A 9,294-nucleotide genomic window follows, 5' to 3' on the forward strand; every position below is an offset into this window, starting at 1 on the left:
TAGCACTTGGTAAGTATCTCATGTTATCTAACACTCTCCCCTGCATCACTGGATGAACTGCTTCCAGAACTGCCCAGATTTTGTCCTTTTCACTGACTTTTGATACATCACACACTGTAGTAGGTGAAGTCTGAGGCAGAAGCACAAATATAGGCCAATATATCACATCTAAATATTTAAAAGTTACACATTATGTCTAAAAATTATAAAAGTTACACATTAAAACTAGCACTCAATAAAATATGTTTATTCTTCTACCTTGGTAAATATATGTTCATAATAACAAAATTGAGTAACGTGTTAAAAAAAAAAAGCAGAGTTTTTATATGACTGAAAGTCAGCAAAATATAAAAAATGACAGAATTCAGTTACTTTTACACGTCTGGATGTTTTGGTGATGTGCTGCTGGTGTTTGGATGAATAATAAGACATATATAATTCATAAGTTATTATATATATTTATCCCCTAAAATTCTTTTTCTTGCCTTCCTTCCAACAAAATTATATTGCTTTATTTATTTAAAAAAACTTGTATTTAGGTGAAATTCACATAATATAAAAGTTACCATTTTAAAGTGAACAATCAATGGCGCTTAGTATATTCACCACGTTGTGGAATCTAGTTCCAAAACATTTTCATGACCCCAAACAGAAACCCCACCCCCTAAGTACTCACTCACCGTTTGTCACTCCCCCAACACCTGGCAACCATGAACAAAATTATATTGTAATGATTAAGATTTTTTTCATAAATTTTTGTTCTATTACCAAAAATCATGTGTTAAATGTGAAAGGTACTAGTAATCAAATATATGAAATTCAAATACATTTTTTATCAAAAACTTAAATCACTGGGTGGGAAGGAGGGGACGCTGCCCTGCAGATGCTGGACCCGCTGGCACCACGGGTGTGGCTGCCCTGCTGCACCTGTGACGTTGGGGCAGAGAGGAAGCAGCTATTTCTATGCTTAGTGCTCAGAACAGTGGGTGCTAAGAATGGTTTGTAGCCGGACATCGCAAAAAAAGCCAAAAAAACAAAAAAAACCCCACTTAAATCAAACATAAATATTTATTATTATTGGGTTGGCCAAAATGTGCCTTCAGTTTTTAAGTAAAAATAAGACACATTTTTCATTTTCACCAAGAACTTTTATTGAACAACGTATTCACCATTTTGTTCCACTACCTTCTGCCTTTTTTCAGGCAACTTCATAATTCCATCTTCCCAAAACTTTTTATCTTTTTGAGCAAAGAACTGCTCCAGGTGCCTTTTACAGTCTTCCAGGGAATTGAAATTTTTTCCATTAAGAGAATTTTGTAAAGACCGAAACAAATGGAAATCCGAAGGTGCAATGTCTAGTGAATACGGCAGATGAATCAGAACTTCCCAGCCAAGCTGTAACAGTTTTTGTCTGGTCATCAAAGAAACATGCTGTCTTGCGTTATCCTGATGGAAGATTATGCATTTTCTGTTGACTAATTCTGGATGCTTTTCGTTGAGTGCTGCTTTCAGTTGGTCTAACTGGGAGCAGTACTTGTTGGAATTTATCGTTTGGCTTTCCAGAAGGAGCTCATAATAGAAGACTCCCTTCCGATCCCACCATATACACAACATCACCTTCTTTGGATGAACACCGTCCTTTGGTGTGGTTGGTGGTGGTTCATTTCGCTTGCCCCACGATCTCTTCCATTCCACCTTGTTGTACAGTATCCACTTTTCATCACCCGTCACAATTTGTTTTGAAAACGGAACGTTTTTGTTACATTTCAGTAGAGAATCGCACATGGAAATATGGTCATGGTCAAGAAGGTTTCGCTTCACTTAGGTGGAACCCAAACATCAAAGCAATTAACATAACCAAGCCGGTGCAAATGATTTTCAACACCTGATTTGGATATTTTGAGTATGTTGGCTATCTCCCGCATGGTATATGATTGTTCTCAATTAATGTCTCAATTGGATTGCTATCAACTTCCACTGGTCTACCTGACCATGGAGCATCGTCCAGTGAGAAATCTCCAGCATGAAACTTCAAAAACCACTTTTGACACGTTCGATCAGTCACAGCACCTTCTCCATACACTGCACAAATCTTTTTTTGTGTTTCAGCTGCATTTTTACCTTTCTTTTTTTTCTTTTTTAAACTTTTTTTTTTTAAATAGATTTCTTTCTTTATTTTTGGCTGCATTGGCTCTTCGTTGCTATGCGCGGGCTTTCTCCAGTTGCGGTGAGAGGGGGCTACTCCTCCTTGCGGTGCGCGGGCTTCTCATTGTGGTGGCCTCCCTCTGTTGCTGAGCACGGGGTCTAGGTGTGCGGGCTTCAGTAGTTGTGGTTCACGGGCTCTAGAGCGCAGGCTCAGTAGTTGTGGCGCACGGTCCTAGCCGCTCCGTGGCATGTGGGATCTTCCCGGACCAGGGCTCAAACCCGTGTCCCCTGCACTGGCAGGCGGACTCTCAACCACTGCGCCACCAGGGAAGCCCCATTTTTTACCTTCCTTGAAATGATAAAGCATAATATGCCAAAAATGTTGCTTTTTTCTTCCATCTTAATATTAAAATGGCTACAAAAAATTCACCGATTTTGATAAGTTTTTTTTTTAAATGCAAGCTGATATGACAGCTGTCACAATACAATCTAACAAAATTGTTTCGAATGAAGTTAAAGACAACTAAGCACTACTAGAGCCAGCTTATGGAAAAAACCGAACAAACATTTTGGCCAACCCAATAGTTTTCATATGTTTTTCAAGAATGTTATTTTTCTTCTATAATACTAAAATTAAAAAGCAAAATATAAACTACAATTACTGACTATATGAATTTTTCATAAACTTTCAAAAGTAAAGTTGACTTTTTAATGTACTTTTAAAAAGTTGTAATATTTTTACAAAAATATACACAATTTTAACGTTCAGTGTTCATTTACAGTGTAAGATACCTACATATATACAAGTTTAATAGTAACATTAATTATTTTATACTGCAAAAAGTTGCTCAGCTACCACACTTTCAAAACTGTTGCAAATACCATGCTAAATTGTGGGTACCTCCAGAACAATGAAAAAGGACATGACTAGACAAAAAAAAGGAAACTTCATACCAGTATGCTGCTAAACCAGCATGGGGAGAGAGGGGATTAGTACTAATTAATTACTAATTAGTACTAGTAATGTCCTGATTAGTAGTATTTACCAATTTCATTTAGGGCTACTAGTGATTTAAAATCTGGCTTGCAAAATTCCTGCCTTTTTAACCACTGGCTCTTGGGAGCTGGTATGAGCTAGCTGCAGTATACCACTGTCAGCACCTTGGGAAATGATACTTCACTAGGCAGGATTTGTAATATTTATGCTATCTGAGAGTAAGAATTTGACAAGTTACTTAATATGTCTTTTCTCATAACTAAGCATCCTCAGCTTAATGCTCCCCACTCTCGGAAGCAGTCTCCATCTGTGATGTAGAGAGAAGCACAACCTCCAAAATTTCAGGTCACTTGGACATAGTTCCCTTTTGTTTCAAAGACATAGGGCAAGAGATGTGGTGAAGTGTTTCTCTGGGGCTTGAATGGTGTTAATGAAAAGATGGATGTTTAGGAATTCTAGTCACTCTGTGCCAATGCTGAGCATCAGATTCAGAGAGAAAGAGACTCCTGTGTATTATTTCATCAGTTTTATGCGTTTGCAAAATTCAGAGTCCTTTAAATTACAGGGCCCCAGGGTCCCTTAATGGTGAAACTGCTTATCAATCAGATCAACTATACTACGTACGTTTGTTAGATCTATCTCTTTTTTAGGTTCTGATCTACTTGATCTGTCTTAGACTCAGAGAAGTAAATTAAAATCTTCCACCTCTAGGACTTCTATTTCTCTGTACATATCCTTGTGATTTTGATATACATTTGTCTCATGATTAATGATGTTGAACATACATAAAGGTGCCATCTGTGTATCTTCTTTAGAGAAATGTCTATTCAAATCCTTTGCCCATTTAAAAATTGAGTTACTTCTCTCTCTACTGTTAAGTTGTAATAATTTTTATATAGTCTATCCAAGTCCTTTATCACATATATGATTTACAAATATTTTTCCCATATTGTGGTTATTTTTTCACTTTATTGATAGTATCCTTTGAATCACAAAAGTTTTTAATTTTAATGAAGCCCAAATTATCCAACTTATTTATATTTTTTCTTTCCTTGCTTGTATCATTATGTCATATCTAAGAAACCATTGCCTAACCCAAGGTCGTGAATATTTACTCCAACGTTTTCTTCCACATCTTATAGTTTTAGCTCTTATATTTAGATCTCTGACCCATTTTCAGTTAATTTTTGTATATAGTGTAAGGAAGGAGTCCAACTTATTCTTTTGCATATGGATATACAGTTGTCTCAGCATTGTTTGTTCAGAGGATTATTCTTTTCCCCATTGAACATTCATGACACCCTTGTCAAAAACAATCTGACCATAAATGTAAGAGTTTGTTATGGAATCTCATTTGTATTCCATGAGTTTGTGTGTCTATCCTTATGCCAGAATCACACTGTCTTGATCACTGTGGCATTATAGTAAGTTTTGAAATTATGATGTGTGAGTCCTCCAACTTTATTCTTACTTTTCAAAATTATATTGGCTATTCTGGGTAACTTGCGCTTCCGTATGAATTTTAGGATTGGTTTATCAATTCCTTCAATAAAGGTATCTGAAATTTTGATAAGAATTGCATTGAATGTGTAGATGAATTTGGTGATTATTGCCATTTTATCACTATTAGGTCTCCTGATTCATAGACATAAGACATCATTCCACTTATTTAGGTCTTTAATTTCTTTCAACCATGTTTTGTAGTTTTCAGTGTTCAAAAAACTTGCTCTTCTTTTGTTTAATTTATTGCTACCTTTTTCTTTTTGGTGCTACTGTAAATGGAAGGCTGGAAGTCCAAGATCAAGGTTTGGGCAGGTTTGGTTTCTCCTAAAACTTCCCTTTAAGCCTTGCAGATGACCTTCTTCTCACTGTGTTCTCACATGGACTCTCCTCTGTGTGTATACACCCCTGGTGTCTCTTCTACCTCTTACAAGGACAACAGTCCTATTGGGTAAGGGCCCCTCCCTTATGATCTCATTTAACCTTAATTACCTCTTTAAAGACTTATCTCCAAATACAGTCACTTGGGGGCTTAGGGCTTCAACATATTAACTCTGGAGAGGATACAGTTCAGTCCATAATGATTGATAACTTTTGCTTTTGTTTTCTGCCATTTTAAAAAACAGAATCTTTGTATTGATGCTGGGCCTATTCCTTATTTCTTATCACTGAATGAGTTGTATTTTCCCAGACCAGCTATTTGCTTGTATAGCTTCCTCTGTTTCTCTGAATCAAAATCAGCCCAGCAGAAGGCTATACAAAGCTACCATCCATCATTCGAAACAAAGTATATATAGCTTGTCTGTTTCTGACTGAGTCTCACCTTTAGAAAATGTATTTAAAATTGAGGTATAATTTATATACAGTGAATTGCACAAATCTAAAGTGTTCAAGATGATGAGTTGACCACTGTTCATACCTTGTAACCCTCACCCATATCACGTTATGGGACATTTCATCACACAGTAAAGTTTCTTTCCTGTCAATCACTACCCCTTCCCACCTTCATTTTCTTGCATGTCAAACGCTATTCTGATTTTTATCACCATCGATTAATTTTGCTTGTCCTATGATTTCATATAAATGTAATCATACACTATGTACTCTTTTGTATATGGCATCTTTCACTCAGCATAAATTGTTTGAGATTAATTCATGTTGTTGGGTAAAACAGTAGATTATTCTTTTTTACTGGTGAATAGTGTTTCATTATAAGACTATACCACAAGTTGTCTATCTATTCTCTTGTTGGTGGACATTTGGGTTGTTCCTAGTTTTGACTGTTATGCCTAAAGATGGTATGAAATCTCTTGTACATGCATTTTTATAGACAAATGTATTCATTAATCTTGGGTAAATACCTGGGAGTAGAATGCTGCATCATAGGCAGATGTATTTTTAACTTTATACATCAATCAAAGTTGTTGTACAATTTTATATCTGCACTGGAAATGTATGAGAATTCTAGTTGGCCCACATTCTCACCAATACTTCATCTTATCAAGCCATTTTAATTTCATCAATTTTCAGGGGTTGTAGTGGTATCTGTGGTGTTAATTGGCATTTCCATGATAACTATCAATGTTGTACTACATTTTGTGTATGCTTTGATCAATCATATATCTTCCTTTGCAGAGGTTCTTTTGCCCTTTGTAGTAAAAAAGTTAGTCTTCACAAAGAGAAGGTTTGGCCTTTGCCTTTGCTTCTGGAAGATAATCTATATCGTACCTGATAGGAGTGCCTTTATTAAGGCAGAGGCTGGCCACCAAAAGATCAATCATATGAATAGAGGGTGGGTGCTTTAGGTCACATGGAGTCAGTTGACCTAGAGGCTGAGATCAACCAGATGGGTAATCAATCAATCATGCCAATGTAGTGAAGCCCCAATAAAAACTCTGGACCTCAAAGTTTAGATGAGCTTCCCAAGTTGGCAATACTCTATGTGTACTGTTCCACATCAATGCTGGGAGGGTAATGTGTCCTGGGGACAACAGAAGCTTCACATTTGGAACCAATCCCAACTATGCCTTAGGAGTCTCTTCCTTTGACTGATTCTCTGAAAATTTTTTTTCTCTCTAATAAAGTGTAACCATGAATATAAATAGCTTTCAGTGAGTTCTGTGAGTACTTCCAGAGAATTATTGAAACTGAAGGTGGTTTTGAGAACCCCTCTTCTCAGAAGCGAGGGTGGTCTTGTGGAGAACTGTGCCCTTAGGCCCTGTAATTTAGCTAACTCTGGGTATGCCCCCTTTTATTGTCTTTCTTATTGAATTATAGATGTTTTTACATATTCTGAATACAAGCACTTTGCCAGATATATATATAAGGCAAATATTTTCTCCCTGTGTGTGGAGTGCTTCTTTACTTGTTTAACAGTATCTTTCAATGAGCAGAAGTTTCAACTCTGAAGAAGTGAAATTCATTATTTGCTTCTTTTATAGTAAGTGCTATCTATGAGCTAAGAAATCTTTCCTGGCCCTGGTGTCATAAAGATATTCTATGTTTTCTCTAGAAGTTTTATGCCCCTTATATGTATTATAAAATTTGTTGATTATACCTGTCTCCTATCTTCTCACTGAAAATGATGTTTACAGAAATTTCTTCATTTTCTTTTGCTTTTGTACAGAGCAAAGGGGAGACCATGCTGACCTGTACTGCTCTGGTCATACCAGGAGTCTACAGCAATGTAATTTGAATTTCGAAAACCAATCCCAATATCCCATTAATTTTATATATTTGGAATCTGTTCCATTACAAAAAGTCATGAATTTATAGCTCATTTAAAAGTAAACTTTGCTCCAGGAGATTGTAGGACCAGCCCCAGATAAGCCAAGTATATGATATTGAAAGAACACCTCAATCCTGAGGGGGAAGAGGAGGAGATTAATGACATGTGCTTTTGAGACAGGGAATGGGGAGACAGGGACCCAATGCCCCATGCACAAATATTACCAGCTGGTGTGTGAGTAAAGGAGGAACAATGGAAGAAACAGAACAAAAGAAACCATGGTAAATTCTTCAATCTAAATGCTTCTCTTTTTTTTTCCTTAAAATAATATTTAGAAAATCTGTAATTCCTCTTTCTATAATAAACTCAAAAGTCCCTCCCACAACCCTGATGACTTTTACAAATGCTGGTCTGGTCCAGATGAAGGAATGAGAACTACATGTACTTTGCATAGAAAAGAAATATTTGGTAAACACAATCTTGAATAAGATTGGTAAACTGAAGTCATAAATACAAATATGTTGCTGTCTAGGCCTACTTACCACTAATAAAATATAAGTGGGCTCAGAATTTCAGTGTTGCAAGAGATTAGATGATGAGTTAGTAAGGTTAGTAGAAGGAATGCATATGACAGTGGATTTAATTATTACTGAGTATCCTAGACTTAGCTGAGATCATGTCAGAGCGTTTACTACTGTGACACTATAATAAGACAGCATTGCTGGGAAAAATCTTTTGTATAAACATTTTGCTGCGGTATCAACCAAATGTGTACCTACATGCATGTATATACATATGAATGCATATTATTTGTAAAATATGCACATGGTTTTCTTGTTCATCATTTCCTGTCTAATAATACAGGGCAAGAACAACGTCTATATGAGTTAAGACTAAGTCTCTAATTTTGTTTATGTTTCCTTTTGAGTTTTTTATGGTAAAGGTGACTAGTTTAAGAAATTAAGATGTTATATGAGCTTTTTGGTCCCATTTGTAAAACTTATGACATTTAACTCAGACTCTTTATAAAACCCTACTCGCCCTTCTAATATGACAGTCTGAAAAGTTTTTTAAATAGGATATAGTCTGGAGCTTGCCCTCTTGTAATGGCTCTGAAGGTGTTTTGTGGCCTCCCTGTGTTTAGAAGGCAAACTTAATTTTTGTCATTGGCTATAAAATAGTAATTTCCTTTCACAGATGTCTGCTGAACTCACTACACCCAACAAAAGAATATTCAACTGGTTCTTGCTAATGTAAGTTCATGAAAAAATGGAAGCAGAACTCCTTGGAAAATAGAAAATGTTCTTTCCTTTTCTCTGCTTCCACAAAATGACAAAGAGTATCAATGAACTGACAAATGAGCAGAGTGCCAATTTCATCTGAGGATTTCACTATTTCAGAAATACAGGTACAAATTAATATGTCTTTAGATTTATATTTTGAGATGAAATTTTAACACTGCAATACCCTTGATATATAATAAAATATAAATAATATTCAGCTGTTATGTTCCATGCTGAAATTATCCTACCGATTCTCATCATTTATCATTCCTTTCTAACTAAAGAAATCTATAACTCTTAAACTGATGAGTTCTCTTTCATTTACTTTGAGACTGTGATTGTAGCAGGATTAATAAATTCACTTCTTGCCTCAGTTCAGTAGCTATCTATAACCTCTATTTGACATATTTTTAATCCCCTCTCTAATTTCAATAAAAAGTTTCTTTAGAAATAATAAAAACAAAATAAGTGTATTATATTCACATTCATTGATTATATTCTGGAAGGTTTACCTATTGAAGCCACCAGGTCATTTGTACTTTTAATAGAACTGCATTCTGCTGATAGTGTTTTCCTTCTAGTTTCATTTTGCGCTGGAAAAACCCTGTAGCAGGTTTTTCCAAAGTGTGTTTCTTGAAGTA

General features: G+C 35.8%; 1 non-coding gene across 1 annotated transcript; it reads left to right on the forward strand.

The window, feature by feature from the left end:
* Positions 1-882: 882 nt before the first annotated feature.
* LOC133091615 (small nucleolar RNA SNORA43) lies at positions 883-1,016 on the forward strand. The gene has a single exon (XR_009700949.1). It is a non-coding gene; the product is annotated as a small nucleolar RNA SNORA43 (small nucleolar RNA).
* The last annotated feature ends 8,278 nt before the right edge of the window (positions 1,017-9,294 follow it).

The sequence above is a fragment of the Eubalaena glacialis genome, chromosome 4, assembly GCF_028564815.1.
Source record: "Eubalaena glacialis isolate mEubGla1 chromosome 4, mEubGla1.1.hap2.+ XY, whole genome shotgun sequence".
NCBI lineage: Eukaryota > Metazoa > Chordata > Mammalia > Artiodactyla > Balaenidae > Eubalaena > Eubalaena glacialis.